The sequence below is a fragment of the Oncorhynchus kisutch genome, linkage group LG3 (genome assembly GCF_002021735.2).
Source record: "Oncorhynchus kisutch isolate 150728-3 linkage group LG3, Okis_V2, whole genome shotgun sequence".
In the NCBI taxonomy this organism is placed as follows: Eukaryota; Metazoa; Chordata; class Actinopteri; order Salmoniformes; family Salmonidae; genus Oncorhynchus; species Oncorhynchus kisutch.
The window spans coordinates 12753795-12775365 of NC_034176.2; the positions used below are offsets into that span (position 1 = coordinate 12753795).

The 21571-nt window shown below is 42.7% G+C and overlaps 1 protein-coding gene across 6 annotated transcripts in view; it reads right to left on the minus strand.

Annotated features, from left to right (window-relative positions):
* Positions 1-21571, minus strand: part of rtkna (rhotekin a) — a 109177-nt gene that overhangs the window by 79061 nt on the left and 8545 nt on the right. The window lies entirely within an intron of this gene.

Consider the following 21571-nt stretch of genomic DNA (forward strand, 5'->3'; position numbering starts at 1 on the left):
AGTAGCAGTCAGTCAGCATCTGGCAAGGTAAGAGAAGGCTCAGAGTCTCAGATACTGTGCAGACAGCCAAAAACATCTCAAAGCAGCGGGTGGCTGTTCTATCGCTTGCTGTGACCACAATGGGTTAAAGAAACCACCTGTTGGGGGACAGCGAACGGTTGATGTTTGTGTCACCGTTAGTGTGTTTCCTCTCAAGGAGGAATAGAACCCCAGCATCTGTTACTGCCTGGTTTGAGAAAGCTGTGAGCTTGAAACATGCTACTGACTAACTGATAGGTCTGAAATCTGTCTGTCTGTTTAGTCCCAGAGGGTATTATCAGGGCTCTTATGTACAGGAACAAGGACATTAAACATGAATGAATGCAGACATTCCATCTCTACCCATCCAAGTAAACTCCAGGGGGTATGGATGCGTGTGTTCCTATCCTTCTCTCAACTAGGTTAGTGAGAGACCTCCTCTGCCAAACTATCAGTACAATAGACAAAACTAGTGGAATGGCCTCCCGAGTGGCACAGTGGTCTAAGGCACTGCATCGCAGTGCTAGCTGTGCCACGAGAGAATCCGGGTTTGAGTCCAGGCTCTGTCGCAGCCAGCCGCGACTGGGAGACCCATGGGGCAGAGCACAAATATCCCAGCGTCAGCTGGGTAAGGGGAGGGTTTAGCTGGCAGGGATGTCATTGTCCCATTGTGCACTAGCGACTCCTGTGGTGGGCCGGGTACAGTGCACGCTGACACAGTCTCCAGGTGTACAGCGTTTCCTCCGACACATTGGTGCAGCTGGCTTCTGGGTTAAGCAGGCGCTGTGTCAAGAAGCAGTGAGGCTCGGCTGGGTTGTATTTTGGAGGACGCATGGCTCCTTGTTGGAGGATTATGTACTTCCTGCTTATTCCCTCTTGATTCCGGGCAATCTTCCAACTTGGATTTCAGGAAAATCAGGGAATTTATTGAAAATTCCAGGAATTGTGCAACCCTACCAATGGGAGTAATCTTCAGACTCCTAGACTTTTGGAAGGTATTCAGGAATGATGCATCTCCATTTAACTGTGTTGCATAGACAAGTCTTAACCCATGACAGCTCAGGAGTCGGTGCCCACACACAAAAGCCTGCTTGTGACTGTGTGAATGGGGCTGCCGTGAGAGGGCGTTGGTGTTAGTTAGTCATTGTCTTGGTGTGTGTAGGCTTTTGTGTGTGTGTGTGTGTGTGTGTGTGTGTGTGTGTGTGTGTGTGTGTGTGTGTGTGTGTGTGTGTGTGTGTGTGTGTGTGTGTATACACGTGTCCATACACATCACTGATAGGGGCATAGACATTCTAGAGACAGACTTGTGTTAGTCACTTCCTGCCAAAATACAGAAATCCAGCTGATGCATGCTATGTTGTTGTCTTAGGTCTCTCTTTATGTAGTGTTGTCTCTCTTGTCACAATGTGTGTTTTGTCCTATATTTGTATTTTATTTTAAATCCCAGTCCCCGTCCCCGCAGGAGGACTTTTGGTAGGCTGTCATTGTAAATAAGAATTTGTGACTTGCCTAGTTAAATAAATGTTAAATAAATCATATTGCCTGTATTTCTGTATTTTGAAAGTACATATCTTGAAAACTTGATTGTTGACATGCAAAACATTTAGGGACTATATCAACAATGGATGAATTAAACAAATACCAAAAGATAGTTTATGGGTGGAATTTTACTTTAACCTACAAATGTGTCAAAACTGTCCTGCCTCTGGACAGAGTCTGCTGACCCTGGCCCACAGGCGTTGGACATGAGTGTGTGTGAGTATGCGTCTGTACAGGGAAGGGAAAGGATGTTCAGCACATTCTCAACAAGCCTTCAGCTGTTCAACCATAACCTGACACCCTCTACTGATTGCTGCACAACACAAGAGATGTGTGTGTGTGTGTGTACACAAGAAAGCAAGCATGTGTATGTTGACTGCCAATGGGAAAAGGAATCAAACGGGGTGTATTCTCTAAAGGAAAGGTTTAATCAGAAAAGAGGACCAGTCTGTATACTAAAGTAGAGGTCTTCATGGGTCCAAAAGTGGCTTTCCCTCCCGACCTGGTATGCATTTTAAACGGAGACATTTACCGAATGGACCCGAGGACACTCAGACCCGTTTTGAAAAGGCCTGTGGAAAAACAGACCCCTTATGGTTCAGATCCGAGAGTAGAAAGAGAGAGAGAAACCTCAGACTGGGCACTGCCAGCGCCATCAATAGATCAGAGATATTGGCCAAATGATCCACAGTTAAGCCCTTTGTGTCCTTAAAAACGACCCAATAACAAATTACCAAAGAAACGAGTTGTAATTTGATGACTTGCATATTCAAATCTTTATAGCCAATTCATTGGTTGCACGTTTAGTCACAATATTGTTTTGAATATTCGTTTTAGGACTGATGCCCAGCTGAGCATTCTACTCAATGCAGTGTCAATGCAGTGTCAATAGGTGCTGACGAAGATCTTGTCTAAAGTAAATAAAGTAAATTGGACAATGAAAAACAAATGATAGACCCACTAATCACAAACCAGATGGGATGGCGTATCGCTGCAGAAGGCTTCGGTATCCATGCTTGTGAAGTGTACCTTGAATTCTAAATAAAACACGGACAGTGTCACCAGCAAAGCACCCCCACACCATCACACCTCCTCCTCCATGCTTCAGGGTGGGAACAACACATGCGGAGATCATCCATTTACCTATTCTGCGTCTAACAAAGACACGGCGTTTGGAACCAAAAATCTCAGATTTAGACTCATCAGACCAAAGGACAGATGTCCACCGGTCTAATGTCCATTGTTCATGTTTCTTGGCCCAAGCAAGACTCTTATCAAATCAAATTGTATTTGTCACATACACATAGTAAGCAGATGTTATTGCGAGTGTAGTGAAATGCTTATGCTTCTAGATCTGACAGTGCAGCAGTATCTAACAGGGAATATCTAACAATTCCACAACAAAACCTAATACACACGATCTAGTAAAGGAATGGGGTAAGAATATATAAGAATAAAATATATGGATGAGCAGTGACAGAGCGGCTAAGATGCAATAGATAGTGAAGGATACAGTATACAATATATACATATGAGATGAGTAATGCGAGATATGGGGGCGGCAGTGTTTAGAGGATTGGGCCAGTAACCGAAAGGTTGCAAGATCGAATCCCCGAGCTGACAAGGTAAAAATATGTCGTTCTGCCCCTGAACAAGGCAGTTAACCCACTTTTCCTAGGCCGTCATTGTAGATAAGAATTCGTTCTTAACTGATTTGCCTAAACAAAGCTTAAATTCAAGAATATATATGTAAACATTCTTAAAGTGACTATTGTTCCATTTATTAAAGTGGCCAATGATATCAAGTCTGTAGGTAGGCAGCCACCTCTCTGTGCTAGTGGTGGCTGTTTAACAATCTGATGGCCTTGAGATATAAGCTGTTTTTCATTCTCTGTCCCAGCTTTGATGCACCTGTACTGACCTCGTCTTCTGGATGATAGCGGGGTGAACAGGCAGGGGCTTGGGTGGTTGTTGTCCTTGATGATCTTTTTGGCCTTCCTTTGACATCGGGTGATTACCAGAATATAGTTAATTTCCCCCCACCTTCTGATGTTCCCAGAATCTTTATGTTAACCAAGGGATTTGCAAATGTAACATCAGTAGGGTAGAGAGAGGAAAAAGGGGGGAAGAGGTATTTATGACTGTCATAAACCTAGCCCCAGGCCAATGGCATGACACACAATCCATGCATGTTTTGTTTGATAAAGTTCATATTTATATCCAAAAATCTCAGTTTACATTGGCATGTTATGTTCAGTAATGTTTTGCCTCCAAAACATCTGGTGATTTTGCAAAGAGCCACATTAATTTACAGAAATACTCATGATAAACTTTGATGAAAGATACAAGTGGATTAAAGATAAACTTCTCCTTAATGCAACCGCTGTGTAAGATTTCAAAAAAGCTTTACGGCGAAAGCACACCATGTGATAATCTGAGTACAGCGCTCAGCCATCAAAACAAGCCATACAGATACCCGCCAAGTTGTGGAATCAACAAAAGTCAGAAATAGCATTATAAATATTCACTTATCTTTGATGATCTTCATCGGAATGCACTCCTAGGAATCCCAGTTCCACAATAAATGTTAGTTGATGGATAAAGTTTATCTTTATGTCCAAATACCTCCTTTTTGTTTGCACGTTTAGTTCACTAATCCAAATGCAGAAAGCGCGGGCACTAAGTCCAGACGAAAAGTTTTTTTAAATCCATTAAAGTTCGTAGAAACATGTCAAACTATGTATATAATCAATCTTTAGGATGTTTTTATCATAAATCTTCAATAATATTCCAACCGGACAATTCCATTATCATTAGAAAGAAAAGGGAACGGAGCTCGGGCTCTCGCTCGATAAACAACTCATGGCTTTCAGCTGAGCCACCTGCTTTGAGTGGTCTTATTCTCTCCCCTTTCACAATAGAAGCCTGAAACAACTTTCTAAAAACTGCTGACATCTAGTGGAAGCCTTAGGAAGTGCAATCTGACCCCACAGACACTGGATAGTGTATAGGCAATCTCTTGAAAAACTACAAACCTCAGATTTCCCACTTCCTGGTTGGGTTTTTCTCAGGTTTTTGCCTGCCATATTAGTTCTGTTATACTCACAGACATCATTCTAACAAACTTCAGAGTGTTTTCTATCCAAACCTACTAATAATATGCATATCCTAGCTTCTGGGCCTGAGTAGCAGGAAGTTTACTCTGGGCACGCTTTTCATCCGGACGTGAAAATACTACCCCCTAGCCCAAAGAGGTTATTAAGTGCTTGAAAGTAAGCATGTTACGGTAAGGTACACCTGTTGTATTTGGCTCATATGACAAATTACATTTGATATGTCACTCGCCGTGGAAGTTGAAGTAAGCGTTCTCTGGCAAAGAGGGCCTGCTTGGAGATGTTAAGCCCGGATGGGACGCAGACCAGAAACCTCTTTCCCGCCCTGGATCCAGAGGTTCTGGCACCTTATTCCTTAGGGGCTTCAGATTCGAGATGGGATCCGGAGGTTCATGCGCCTTCGTCCTCCGTTCAGTCTCCCTCTCCGGTGGCTTCTACCTTGTGTTCAGATCCTCAGAGCTCCCACCCTTATCAGACCGTGAGGCTGCCTGAGAGACCGGCCCAGTCATCATCTATGATGGATACTGCAGCCCGCTCAGGTCTATTGGGCCCAACCACCATTTGGTCCCCGAGGGGGGTCTTCTAAACCACTCAAGGCAAGAGAACGGCCGGACCTCCTCGGCTGTTTCACATCTTGGCTTCTGTCCACAATGACTTATCAATGACCCAAGACCAGCTCAGTTAATCCCTACCATTGTGACAATGAGTTGTCATAATGTTGCATCAAATGTACATAATCACAGGGGCGTTGGAAGATATCATGTAAGTAAACTTAATTTATGTACCCCTAACTTCCCTGAATACCTCTGTTCATTCTCCAGCTATTGTATGCAGTAATCATGTGCCTATGAACCAGAGTTACACTGTTAGCACTGAGGCGGTGTGCCCTAGTAGGAAGTCCACTGTGTGCAGCTCAGCGTGCTCAGCTCCAATACAAATAACATGAGCAAGTCTACTTCTGATAAGCTTTCCAGTAAAGCATTGAAAACAAATCAAGCAACCCAGATAAGTGTTAAAAAATAGCCCATATTAACATATGTAGCCAAAGTTCCAAAGGCTGGGCCTAATATAGTGTATAAGAGTTCATACAATACGTTTTGTAGTGATTCCTATTTTGATGATGTAAAGAATATTTGCTGGTCTGTGGTGTGTAATGAGGAGCAACCAGACGCTGCTGGTCTGTGGTGTGTAATGAGGAGCAACCAGACGCTGCTGGTCTGTGGTGTGTAATGAGGAGCAACCAGACGCTGCTGGTCTGTGGTGTGTAATGAGGAGCAACCAGACGCTGCTGGTCTGTGGTGTGTAATGAGGAGCAACCAGACGCTGCACTTGACATATTTATGATATTGTTATTCCAGTTAATAATAAGCATGCACCTATTAAGAAAATGACTGTAAAAACTGCTAAATCACCTTGGATTAATGAGGAATTGAAAAATTGTATGGTTGAGAGGGATAAGGCAAAAGGTATGGCAAATAGGTCTGGCAGCCCAACCAATTAGCAAACGTACTGCAACTTGAGAAATAATGTGACTAAACTAAATAAAAATAAACTATACTATGAAACAAAAATAAATCATATAAATAATGATAGTAAAAAGCTTTGGAGCCTTAAATTACATTTTGGGGAAAAAGTACAACTCAGCTCCATCATTCATTGAAATACTTTCAATTGCCAATGACCTTCAATGGCAAGATTAGCTAACTTACACATGACATGCCAGCAACAAACACTGACACTACACATCCAAGTATATCTGACCAAATTATGAAAGATAAGCATTGTCATTTTGAATTCTGTAAAGTGAGTGTGGAAGAAGTGAAAACTATATATTTTATCTATCAACACTGACAAACCAACGGGGTCTGACAACTTGGATGGAAAATTACTGAGGATAATAGCGAACGATATTGCCACTACTATTTCACATATCTAAGCCTACTAGAAAGTGCGTGCCCCCAGGTTTGGATGGAAGCAAGTCATTCCGCTACCCAAGAATAGTAAAGCCCCCTTTACTGGCTCAAAACAAATGCATGCTTTTCAACCATCCGCTGCCCGCACCCACCCGACTAGCATGACCACCCTGGACGGTTCCGACCTAGAATATGTGGACAACTACAAATACCTAGGTGTCTGACTAGACTGTAAACTCTCCTTCCAGACTCATATTAAACATCTCCAATCCAAAATCAAATCTAGAATCGGTTTTCTATTTCGCAACAAAGCCTCCTTAACTCACGCTGCCAAACTTACCCTAGTAAAACTGACTATCCTACCGATCCTCGACTTCGGCGATGTCATCTACAAAATAGCTTCCAACACTCTACTCAGCAAACTGGATGCAGTCTATCACAGTGCCATCCGTTTTGTTACCAAATCACCTTATACCACCCACCATTGCGACCTGTATGCTCTAGTCGGCTGGCCCTCGCTACATATTAGTCGCCAGACCCACTGGATCTAGGTCATCTATAAGTCTATGCTAGGTAAAGCTCCGCCTTATCTCAGTTCACTGGTCACGATAACAACACCCACTCGTAGCACACAGCAGGTACAGTGCCTTGCGAAAGTATTCGGCCCCCTTGAACTTTGTGACCTTTTGCCACATTTCAGGCTTCAAACATAAAGATATAAATCTGTATTTTTTGGTGAAGAATCAACAACAAGTGGGACACAATCATGAAGTGGAACGACATTTATTGGATATTTCAAACTTTTTTAACAAATCAAAAACTGAAAAATTGGGGCGTGCAAAATTATTCAGCCCCTTTACTTTCAGTGCAGCAAACTCTCTCCAGAAGTTCAGTGAGGATCTCTGAATGATCCAATGTTGACCTAAATGACTAATGATGATAAATACAATCCACCTGTGTGTAATCAAGTCTCCGTATAAATGCACCTGCACTGTGATAGTCTCAGAGGTCCGTTAAAAGCGCAGAGAGCATCATGAAGAACAAGGAACACACCAGGCAGGTCCGAGATACTGTTGTGAAGAAGTTTAAAGCCGGATTTGGATACAAAAAGATTTCCCAAGCTTTAAACATCCCAAGGAGCACTGTGCAAGCGATAATTTTGAAATGGAAGGAGTATCAGACCACTGCAAATCTACCAAGACCTGGCCGTCCCTCTAAACTTTCAGCTCATACAAGGAGAAGACTGATCAGAGATGCAGCCAAGAGGCCCATGATCACTCCGGATGAACTGCAGAGATCTACAGCTGAGGTGGGAGACTCTGTCCATAGGACAACAATCAGTCGTATATTGCACAAATCTGGCCTTTATGGAAGAGTGGCAAGAAGAAAGCCATTTCTTAAAGATATCCATAAAAAGTGTCGTTTAAAGTTTGCCACAAGCCACCTGGGAGACACACCAAACATGTGGAAGAAGGTGCTCTGGTCAGATGAAACCAAAATTGAACTTTTTGGCAACAATGCAAAACGTTATGTTTGGCGTAAAAGCAACACAGCGCATCACCCTGAACACACCATCCCCACTGTCAAACATGGTGGTGGCAGCATCATGATTTGGGCCTGCTTTTCTTCAGCAGGGACAGGGAAGATGGTTAAAATTGATGGGAAGATGGATGGAGCCAAATACAGGACCATTCTGGAAGAAAACCTGATGGAGTCTGCAAAAGACCTGAGACTGGGACGGAGATTTGTCTTCCAACAAGACAATGATCCAAAACATAAAGCAAAATCTACAATGGAATGGTTCAAAAATAAACATATCCAGGTGTTAGAATGGCCAAGTCAAAGTCCAGACCTGAATCCAATCGAGAATCTGTGGAAAGAACTGAAAACTGCTGTTCACAAATGCTCTCCATCCAACCTCACTGAGCTCGAGCTGTTTTGCAAGGAGGAATGGGAAAAAATGTCAGTCTCTCGATGTGCAAAACTGATAGAGACATACCCCAAGCGACTTACAGCTGTAATCGCAGCAAAAGGTGGCGCTACAAAGTATTAACTTAAGGGGGCTGAATAATTTTGCATGCCCAATTTTTCAGTTTTTGATTTGTTAAAAAAGTTTGATATATCCAATAAATGTCGTTCCACTTCATGATTGTGTCCCACTTGTTGTTGATTCTTCACAAAAAAATACAGTTTTATATCTTTATGTTTGAAGCCTGAAATGTGGCAAAAGGTCGCAAAGTTCAAGGGGACCGAATACCTTCGCAAGGCACTGTATATTGCATTGTGTGGGCGAGCGGTCAACGTTGTGAACAGAGTGCCCCATGGTGGCGGTGGGGTTATGGTATGGGAAAGCATAAGCTACGGACAATGAACAAAATTGCATTTTATCAATGGCAATTTGAATGCACAGAAATACCGTAACAAGATCCTGAGGCCCATTGTGAGGTCCATAAAAAATAAAAAAAAAGGTATCTGTGACCAACACATCCATATCTGTATCCAGGCATGTGAAATCCTTATATTAGGGCCTAATGAATATGTTTCAATTGACTGATTTCCCCATATGAAATTGTTGCATGTTGCATTTCGATTTTTGTTCAGTATACTTTTCATTGTCCATGAACGTGTCCGGTGTCGGTCGGTGCTCAGTGGGTGAGGATGCTTTACTGTAATTGGAAAGGGAGGGGGCTCATGGGTAGGTGTCGGTAAGAGCTGAGAGAGGCGACATTAACTGGAGAATCAGAGAGTGAGGCAGAGCGAGAGACACTCTTGATTTGACCACCAGACAACAGAAATAAAACCGTTATCAGCTGAACGCAACAGAATGCCAGTGGAAGGGAGGACAGTAACAGGTGACGCAACTGTGGTTTGTGACTATTATGATTTTCCAATGTAGCCAAACCAGTTGCAGTAATTCCGTTAAAGATTTTGGGGAAATTCCATTATGAGTTTCAATCACTTAATAATTTATAGGTCTACCATTACTTGTTACTGTGAACTTTCATTATGCACCCTCATGAGGAAGACAAATAAAAGCTGGCTGAGGCACAAGGCAATATTTCTTAAACTTACATAAGGTAAACAGTTTCTCCAAAACAAAATGTAAGTGTTGCTATTAGTTGGCAGGGGTCTTTAGGTCAACATTGTGTTCCTATGTATTTCTGATACCCTTTAAGACTTTTCTGATGTTTTCTAAGACCCCTTTTTCATCCGTTTATCCAGAAATTGTGACGACCCTCCCACTCTGTCTGGCGTATTCTCTCTTTGTTCTTGTTTCCTTATTAGGATGCCGGTGGGCGGAGTTGGGAGGGTCGTCAGCTACATGGGAAACACCTGGGCCAGGTGTCTCCCAGGATAAATAGACCTCTTCCACATTCATGGAGGAGACTCTCTCCATGCAGACACTTTGATAGATTTTGTTGTGTTTCTTGGTGGTTTTTGGTTGTTTGCTTTAGCACCTTTCAACACCCTGCATTATCACATTCATGCATGCAAAACACTCACTTACACTACTGATTACTGATTAGACACACCATTGTATATTTTCCTTAGTTGCTTCATTTAATAAATATATATTTTGTTACTCCTTACCTCCACGTTGTCTCCCTTTTGTTACGGGCCGGTTGAGCCGGTTCGTGACAAAATCAAAACTCTAAAATTATGCAAATATTCGGGGATGGAACATTTTAGAAAAATGCACCTATGCCTTCATTTCACAAAAATAAACTTTTAGCTTTCATTTGACATGCTCCTATGAACTTCACATGTTGGTGCTCATGGATAATTTTCTGAGGAAATGCCCACAACCAACTTAACAGGAAGAAAGGAGGAGGAGAGAAGTAAAAAGGAGAGAGGGAAGAGGAAAGAGAGAGAGAGGCTGGTTCAATTGTAAGGCATGCCATTTGTTTTTCCCTTCTCACCAAGCATTATAATACTATTGCATTGTGAATTGTGAACAAAGGCAGGATGCTGTTTTCAAAAAATGAAATGTTTAATCTTGTGCAAAGATGGGGGGGGGGGCAGCTTGATGTATTACATTTGGACAAAGTATTCTCTATCTTGGATGTACAAACAGTCACAAGCATTGTCCACACACACAGACAAAGCCGGCAGCTAGCAAAACAAACTCAAGCTATACACGCCATCATTTATTTGCCAAAGGTATGTTCTGCATACCAAGGAAGCCTCTCAGAGAAGGAGAGGGTCCAGGCTTTGTTTCAAAAGGGGGATGAGGGGGTAAACCTCCTCCTGGCATCACTAATGCACCGCTGTCACTATTGACACATGCATTATGCCAGGGAAACCTAAGAGGAACCCTTTGGCTCCCCCAGCCCCTTAAGGCAGTCCCTCAGCATGGCATTTGTGCCCCAGGCATGAGTCTTGAGCTGAGCCAGAGCACTTAGTGATAGATTGTGTATTGTTCTCCAGGCCCTGGGCTGTCTTGAGCATATTCCTCGACACGACTCCCCCCGTGTTCATGATTCGAGGTGTTTCCTCTCCGTGGCAACAGCACCAGCATCGGTGTGAGTTTGAGTTTGAGTGAGTGACAGAGCGACCACCAGTCCCCCCCCTTCGGAAAGTATTCAGACACCTTGACTTTTTCTACATTTTTCTACAACCTTATTCTAAAATGGATTTTAAAAAATCCAACAAATCCTCAGAAATCTACACCCACTACCGCATAATGACAAAGCAAAAAGAGGTTTTTAGACATTTTAGCAAAAGAAATTTAAAAAATTATTATGTTCATAAGTATTCAGACCCTTTGCTATGAGACTCAAAATGGAGCTCAGATGCATCCTGTTTCCATTGATCATCCTTGAGAAGTTCCTACAACTTGATTGGAGTCCACCTGTGGTAAATTGAATTGACACAGAGCATTCGTAAAGTATTCAGACCTCTAGACTTTTTCCATATTTTGTTACGTTTCAGCCGTATTCTACAATTGATTAAATCGCCCCCCACCCCCCTCATCAATCTACAGACACTTTACCCAATAATGACAAAGCAAAAACAGGTTTAAAAGGACATTTTTGCTCATTTATAAAAAACAGAAAAATGAAATATCACATTTACGTAAGTATTCAGACCCTTTACTCAGTACTTTGTTGAAGCACCTTTGGCAGCAACTATAGCCTCAATGATTCTTGGGTATGACGCTACAAGCTTGGCACACCTGTATTTGGGGAGTTTCTCAGAATTCTGCTCAGCATATCGTCTCAAGCTCTGTCAGGTTGGATGGGGAGCGTTGCTGCACAGCTATTTTCAGGTCTCTCCATAGATGTTTGATCAGGTTCAAGTCTGGGCTCTGGCTGGGCCACTCAAGGACATTTCAGAGACTTGTCCCAAAGCCACTCCTGTGTTGTCTTGGCTGTGTGCTTAGGGTTATTGTCCTGTTGGAAGGTGAACCTTTGCCCCCATCTGAGGTCCTGAGCACTCTGGAGCAGGTTTCCATCAAGGATCTCTCTGTACTTTGCTCAGTTCATATTTCCCCTCGATCATGACTAGTCTCCCAGTCCCTGCCACTGAAAAAACATCCCCACAGCATGATGCTGCCACCAACATGCTTCACCGTAGGCATGGTGCCAGGTTTCCTCCAGACATGAAGCTTGGCATTCAGGCCAAAGAGTTCAATCTTGGTTTCAACAGACCAGAGAATCTTGTTTCATAAGATCTGAGAGTCCTTTAGATGCCTTTTTGGCACCTTTTACTGAGGAGTGGCTTCCGTCTGGCCACTCTACCATAAAGGCCTGATTGGTGGAGTGCTGCAGAGATGGTTGTCCTTCTGGAAGGTTCTCCCATCTCCACAGTAACTCTGGAGCTCTGTCAGAGTGACCAAGGCCCTCCTCCCCAGATTGCTCAGTTTGGCTGGGCGGACAGCTCTAAGAAGAGTCTTGTCTTGTTGGTACCCTTCCCCAGATCTGTGTGTGACGACCCTCCCACTCTGTCTGCCGTATTCTCAATCCTGTCTCTGAGCTCTACGGACAATTCAACTGTGGGACCTTATATAGACAGGTATGTGCCTTTCCAAATCATGTACAATCAATGTAATTTACCACAGGTGGACTTCAAGTTGTAGAAACATCTCAAAGATGATCAATGGAAACAGGATGCACCTGAGCTAAATTGAGTCTCATAGCAAAGTGTCTGAACTTATGTAAATAAGGTATCCATTATTTATTTTTAACACATTTGCAAAATGTTCTACAAAACTGTTTTATCTTTGACCTTATGGGGTATTGTGTGTAGATTGAAGAAGGAAAAAAAACAGTTAATCAATTTTAGAATAAGGCTGTAATGTAACAAAATTAGAAAAAATTGAAAGTGTCTGAATATGTTGTTTTTGTGTATATATATTTTATAGCTACTATTTTTATTATTGTCTTTTGTATATCACTACGCTTTGCCAACATTGATTGACCTTGTCATTCATGCAATTAAAGCATATTGAATTGAGATGGCCCTATATCCATATAGGATATAGGGCCTGTCTCTAAGCCTGTATGCTCATGCACAGACAGGCTTAAATAAATCATCTGGAAAAACACATTGGTGGTTTATAGTCATGCAATCTCTGCCAAACCACATTAAACATTTTAACAGTGCTCTCATGCCCGAAATAGTGCATGTCTGAGAACAGTGCAGGTATGTACCAGGTCTCAACAAAACTTCTGGAGCATTGAATGTTGCAGATAGATTACAAGCAGTCACACAACCCATAAATGACTCCAGCAAAATAACTTCTACACCACAAAGCTGGGAATAAACTACATCCCTGGTAATTTAAGTTGTTTTGCACCAGCTCCACAGCATCATAGGCCCAGCCGGACTGAACTGGTACAGATCAAAGAGAGATGGGTCCTCCCTGCCTTGACATTCCCACTGATTGGACAATGTAGGATTGGTGAAAGCAATAGGTTGGTAACCTTGCTCTCACTCATCCAATCATTTCTAGATAATGTATAACCTCCAGGAAGGCAGGGTGCATTTTGTAAGTATTGGAACGAGGCCCATGGCGCTCTGCTCCACAGGCAATGCCACATGCTCCTGGAGGCTAACTGGACTGGGAGAGAGTGGGTGGAGAGCTGGGACTGGGAAAGAGTGGGTGAAGAGCTGGGACTGGGAGAGAGTGGGCGGCCGCCAGGGACTGGGAGAGAGTGGGCGGCTGCCAGGGACTGGGAGAGAGTGTGCTGTGTGTGGGTGTCTCCATCACAACATCACATGATCCAACCACTTCCTAAACCAAAGTATCGCTGCTGGTGGCCATGGTGGTTGGGTGGGTAGTGTCAGAAATTACATTGTAGGGTCGAGTTTGAACTCTTAGTGTTCCATTTCTCTCTCTATCACTCCCACTATCCATACATGGGTGTCTCTATGTGGCAGAAAAACAGCATGGACAGAATAGTTTGCAGTGAGTTTAGTGTTTTGTGCGGGGCAATTGAAAAGGCAGATGCCAACTCCCAAAGAGAGTGAAGCAAAGGAGCTGGACAGAAGGGAATATACTATGTGTGCACGCACGCACGCACACACACACACACACACACACACACACAGAAAAACAGACAGGCTGCCATACATGTTGATTCAGCAGTAGTCTCAGGGTCTGGTAGTCAGATGGAGATCCATCCATCATGAACCCCAGAGACAGAGTAACCAGGAAGACCCACAGGAATACTACTATACTGGAACTACAGTAGCAGATGTGGACACACCCCTCCAGGAACACTCACAGGTGGAAAGAAAGACATATATGCAAGAGTTCTCAGAGTGAGTGGGTTCAAACCAAGTCCACAGCAATTCTATATAGAGTATATATTTTTAATTCTCCCCAATTTTGTGATATCCAAATTGGTAGTTACAGTCTCGTCCCATCGCTGCAATTCCTGTATGGACTCTGGAGAGGCGAAGATCGAGAGCCATGCGTCCTCTGAAACACGATCCCGCCAACCTGCACTGCTTCTTGACACACTGCTCGTTTAACCCGGAAGCCAGCCGCACCAATGTGTTGGAGGAAACACTGTGCAGCTAGCGACTGAAGTCAGCATGCATGAGCCCGGCCCGCCACAAGGAGTCGCTAGAGCACGATGGGACAAGGACATCCCAGCCGGCCAAACCTTCCCCTAACCCGGACGACGCTGGGCCAATTGTCAAGTGTGCAAAGCTGCTATCAAGGCAAAAGGTGGCTACTTTGAAGAATCTCAAATATAAAATATATTTTTGTTTGTTTAACACTTTTTTGGTTACTACATGATTCCATATGTGTGTTAATTCATCATTTGATGTCTTCACTATTATTCTACAATGTAGAAAATAATAAAAATAAAGAAAAACACGGGAATAAGTAGGTGTGTCCAAACTTTTGACTGGTCATATATATATATATATATATATATATACACAAACACACACCCGTTCAAAAGTTTGAGGTCACTTAGAAATGTCTTTTTGTTTTTGAAAAAAAAGCACATTATTTTGTCCAATAAAATAACATCAAATTTATCAGAAATACAGTGTAGACCTTGTTAATGTTGTAAATGACTATTGTAGCTGGAAACGGCAGATATTTTATGGAATATCTACATAGGCCCATTATCAGCCACCATCACTCCTGTGGTATAATGGCACGTTGTGTTAGCTAATCCAAGTTTATAATTTTAAAAGGTTAATTGATCATTAGAAAACCCTTTTGCAATTATGTTAGCACAGCTGAAAACTGTTGTCCTGATTAAAGAAGCAATAAAACTGGCCTTCTTTAGACTAGTTAAGTATCTGGAGCATCAGCATTTGTGGGTTCGATTACAGGCTCAAAATGGCCAGAAACAAAGAACTTTCTTCTGAAACTCGTCAGTCTATTATTGTTCTGAGAAATGAAGGCTATTTCATGTGAGAAATTGCCAAGAAACTGAAGATCTCGTACAACGCTGTGTACTACTACCTTCATAGAACAGTGCAAACTGGCCCTAACCAGAATAGAAAGAGGAGTGGGAGGCCCCAATGCACAACTGAGCAAGAGGACAAGTACATTAGAGTGTCTAGTTTGAGAAACAGACACCTCACAAGTCCTCAACAGGGAGCTTCATTAAATAGTAGCCGCAAAACACCAGTCTCAACATCAACAGTGAAGAAGCGACTCCGGGATGCTGGCCTTCTAGGCAGAGTTCCTCTGTCCAGTGTCTGTGTTCTTTTGCCTATCTGAATCTTTTATTTTTATTGGCCAGTCTGAGATATGGCTTTTTCTTTGCAACTGGTTTGATTCCAGGCTGTATCACAACCGGCCGTGGTTGCCACAATCTATCTGCAATATTAAAGCTGATCTACACCCCCCCCCCAAAAAACATAAATATATATATAATTTCATTTTTAAATACAAACAAATTTCAATTTGTTGGATTTCGAAAAGAGGCGCATCCAGAAAACATGAATGAGGTGGGTAGCTAGCTAACTGTGTGCCATTGTGGCAAACTATTTATACTGAACAAACATTTCAAAAACGCAACATGCAAATATATCAATGATTTTACTGAGTTACAATTCAAATAAGGAAAACATTCAATTTAAATAAATTCATTTGGCCCTAATCGATGGATTTCACAACTGGGCAGAAGCTCAGCCATGGGTGGGTCTGGGAGAGCATAGGCCCTACCACTGGGGAGCCGGGCCCACCCACTCGGGAGGAGCACCTGTGTAATGATCATGCGGTTTCATCAGCTTCTTGATATGCCACACCTGTCAGGTGGACGGATTTTCTTGGCAAAAGAGAAATGTTCACTAACAGGGATGGAAACAAATGTGTGCGCAACATTTTGAGAGAAATAAGGTTTTTGTGCGTATGGAACATTTCTGGGATCTTCTATTTCAGCTCATGAAACAAACACTTCACATATTGTGGTTATACTTTTATTCAGTATATAAACAAAAAAATCTGATCTCTTAAAAGTTTCGTTCATTTTCGTTCTATTATCTATACAATGGGCTATCATTGATTTTTACCCAATAGACCTGACATACTGTATTACCTCTCAAGTAGCTTTCCGTTTTGATTGGTTTATTTTACCTAAAATTCTTCAGGCCTACCTATATATATATTTTTTTTTTAACTCTGAACCTCTGCCCAGCCTGGCAAGAGTGGTGGTGGTGGAACAAACAAAGACACACACATGAGTTTCTGTTCTGGAAAATGTGGCTCAGGACATTTGACCTGCAGCATTTAAGTGTACCGGACCCATACGCATTGGGTTCATAACCCATTAGGGCGTTCACCACGGTGCTCAGAATGAAATCACAAATAGATGATGGTAATTCATATTTAACAGAACATGCAAGTCAAGGGTGCAACGATGTGCAGTCTTTCTTTCCTAATTCTGATGTGCAATTTGACGATATTAAAATAACTGTCCACATTTACTTTTCCTCAGCCAACAAGTTGAGTAACGAACAGAAAAAAAATCACTAGCCTATGTCAAACTACTATCCCCACAGTAGAAAAGTTGACCTATTCTATTGGTCAGCTTGTCGAGAAAGAAATAGCCTATACCAATCAGACTCTGGGACAGTTGTGGGATGATAGATCCCAAATTCATAATATATATTTTTTAAAGCAAATGAGTCTGATGCCACAGATCAGAACGTTTATCTTAAAATGTTGATAAACTATTTTTGTTCACGTAAGCGCAGCAATGCACACAAGGCAGTAGGCTACGTGCAAATGTTTGTTCCATAAATGCATTTAGCGGAAAAACACCATCTAAAGCACACGCATATGAGAGCGGAATTTAGAAAGAGGGGAGATCTGATATGCAATAACTAACATGTGCTAATTTTATTTATCAGCTTTTCTATACATTTAAGTCGACCAAAAGCCGGCTATTACCGGCTAATGGAAACCCCACACAGAGCCTGTATTGGGCTTCACAGGGTCAAAGGGGTTCTTTCACAACACCATGGCCTGCTTCATTGATATGCCACTGGCTGTGTCGGAGCATTGAGATCTAATGGGGGCACTGCAGTCCCACAGGGAAGGAATTGGCTGTGAGAAACTCTCAGGTATTCCAGGGTATCAATAACATGGAACACAATGGCTGAAACACACATTATCTAACATCATTCAAATGGACCACAATGGCTGAAACCTACATTATCTAACATCATTAACATGGAACACAATGGCTGAAACCTACATTATATAACATCATTAACATGGAACACAATGGCTGAAACCTACATTATCTAACATCATTAGCATGGAACACAATGGCTGAAACCTACATTATCTAACATCAATAACATGGAACACAATGGCTGAAACCTACATTATCTAACATCAATAACATGGAACACAATGGCTGAAACCCACATTATCTAACATCATTCAAATGTACCACAATGGCTGAAACCTACATTATCTAACATCATTAATATGGAACACAATGGCTGAAACCTACATTATCTAACATCATTAACATGGAACACAATGGCTGAAACCCACATTAATCTTGTATGAGGAATGGAAAGCGGATTATGGAGAGAGAAGGCAGTGATTGTTTGGTTGTTGTCGGTGGAAAGACTAAATGACAAACTGAAAAACTAAATGTGAAAATCTAAACAGTTTAGATGCTCATCAACAAAATGGGCAATGCCATTGGAAATTCAACCTAAGCATGCAAAACTAAAGCTAGTATTTTCCGAATGTAACATTCAGCATTTAGGAGTCCACATTTTGGGGTATACTGTTCTATACACACACACACACACACACACACACATCAAAACTTTGTTTGTCAATTCAGTCTCATCCATAACACTAGAATTGCCCATAAGTAATGTGTTAACACTGGAAGAGAAAAGGGCCTATAGGGCAGGATTTATTCAGGGTGGAACGTCCCTATCAAGCAAAAGCTACAGTACAGCTACAGTACAGCTACAGTACTGCAGAGCTAGAGCTACAGTACAGCAGAGCTAGAGCTACAGAACAGCAGAGCTACAGTACAGCTACAGTACAGCACAGCTACAGTTCAGCTACAGTACAGCACAGCTACAGTACAGCACAGCTACAGTACCGCACAGCTACAGTACAGCTACAGTACAGCTCAGCTCAGCAGTGCTACAGTACAGCACAGTTACAGCTACAGTACAGCACAGCTACAGTACAGCAGAGCTACAATACAGCACATTACAGCAGAGCTACAGTACAGCAGAGCTACAGTACAGCACATTACAGCAGAGCTACAGTACAGCTACAGTATATTACAGCTACAGTACAGCTACAGTATAGTACAGCTACAGTACAGCAGAGCTACAGTACAGCGACAGTACAGCACATTACAACGCAGCTACAGAAGAGCTACAGTACAGCTACAGTATAGTACAGCTACAGTATAGTACAGCTACAGCATAGTACAGCTACAGCATAGTACAGCTACAGTATAGTACAGCAGAGCTACAGCACAGCTACAGTACAGATACAGTACAGCTACAGTACAGCAGAGCTACAGTACAGCACAGTAGAGCTACAGCACAGCACATTAGAGCTACAGTACAGAACAGTAGAGCTACAGCACATATACAGCAAAGCTACAGTACAGATACAGTACAGTACAGCTACAGTACAGATACCGTACAGTACAGCTACAGCACAGCAGAGCTACAGCAGAGCTACAGTACAGCACAGCTACAGTACAGTACAGCTACATCAGAGCTACAGTACAGATACAGTATAGTACAGCTACAGTACAGCAGAGCTACAGTACAGCAGAGCTACAGTACAGCTACAGTACAGTACAGCTACATCAGAGCTACAGTACAGATACAGTATAGTACAGCTACAGTACAGCAGAGCTACAGTACAGCTACAGTACAGCAGAGCTACAGCACAGCAGAGCTACAGTACAGCAGAGCTACAGTACAGCTACAGTACAGCAGAGCTACAGTAAGTGACAGGGTTTCTGTTAGCCGAGTTTCTGTTAGCCAGTAATAGCCGGCTTTTGGCATCTTTTATTGGTATTGGTGTCTTTGCAATATATACTCCAATTTAATGAAATATCTTGTTTTTGTCTATAACTGTTCTGTACTTTGTTATGTATGTGTGCATTTTATGTGGACTCCAGGAAGAGTAGATGCTGCATGTGCAGTAGCAAATGGGGATCCTAATAAACTAAACCCACTAGTAATAACTTTCCGACATGATGCCTCTCCAAAATCAGATGGCCATGAGCAGTCCAACCACATCTGCACAGACACATTCATTCATCAACTAGTACAGCATTCAACACCACTGTCCACTCCAAGTTTGTCACCAAGCTTAGGACCCTGAACACCTCCCTCTGCAACTGGATCCTGGACTTCCTGACGGGCTGATCCCAGGTGGTGAGGGTAGGCAACATCACCTCCGCCACGCTGCCCCTTAACATAGGAGCCCCACAGGGGTGTGCTTAGTCCCCTCCTGTACTCTCGGTTCACCCACGACTGTGTGGCCACGCACGCCTCCAACACCATCATCAAGTTTGCTGACGACACAACGATGGTGGGCCTGATCACCAGTGACAATGAATCAGCCTACAGGGAGATGTTTAGTGACTTGGCAGTGTGGTGCCAGAACAACAACCTCTCCCTCAACATCAGCAAGACCAAGGAGTTGATCGTGAACTACAGGAAACGGGGGGCCGAGCACGCCCCTATCCACATCGACGGGCCGCAATGGAGCAGGTCAACAGCTTCCTCAGTTCCTCGGTGTCCAAATCACTAAAGACATAAAATGGTTCAAACACACACACACAGTCGCAAAGAAGGCACAATGGCATTTTGACTGGCTGGATCACTGCCTGGTATGGCAATAGCACCGCCCTCGATTGCATGGCGCTACAGAGGGTGGTGCAGACAGCCCATGTTCATCACTGGCGCCGAGCTCCCTGCCATCCAGGACATCTATATCAGGCCCGGAAAATCGTTAAAGACTCCAACCACCTCTCTGCTTCCGCACGGCAGGCGGTACCGGTGCATCAAGTCTGGCACCAACAGCCTATTGAACAGCTTCCATCCCCAAGAATAAGACTGACAAAAAGTTCACAAAATAGCTACACAGACAGAGTTAACCTTGTATCCTCATTGACCTTTTTTATTTTTGTCTCTGTGCACACTCACAGGGCCCTAGACACACACTCACTCACTCCATCTTCTGATCACTCACACATAACATGCAAATACATTTATACTGACTCTACACCCACTCACATACAAGCTGCTGCTCCTCTGTTTATCTTACATCCTGTTGCCTAGTTACCTTACTATTCAGATCTACCTGGATCAGTATCCCTGCACATTGTAAATATGCTATTGGAACGGATCCTGTATATTGTATGCTAACTTACTTATTATGGTCTTCATATTACTTCTTTTTGTGTTTTCTTTTTCTTGTATTACATTGTTATTGATTACTGCATGGTTGGGTTTTGCAAGAAAGACATTTCACTGTACTGCGTGTGACATTAAAACTTGAAACATGAAATTGTTTCTTGCTCGAGAGAATGTCATCTGATCTACGGAGGTCAAATACGAGGAATAGCAGCCTTCACTCAGGGAACCAAGGCAAGTAGCGAATCAATACAATAATGGAGTGCTCCTCTCTAGCCATTTATTAGGTTTCCTGTGACATTAATTGTTTAAAAAAAACACAGCACAGCCAGGTAGACAGAGATTCATTCCCTACACTATGGCACAATTAAGATTCCCTAAAGTATTCTTTCAGAATTCACAGTCTGCACTGCTACATTCACATTCTCTTGTATTGTATTTATTAAGGATCCACATTAGCTGCTGCCAAGGCAGTAGCTACTCTTCCTGGGGTACAGCAACATTAAGACAGTTATAGTGCATTCGGAAAGTATTCAGACCCCTTCACTTTTTTCCACATTTTGTTACGTTACACAGCCTTTTTCTAAAATGGCTAAAAGTTTTTTTACCCCTGAATCTACACACAACACCCCATAACGACAA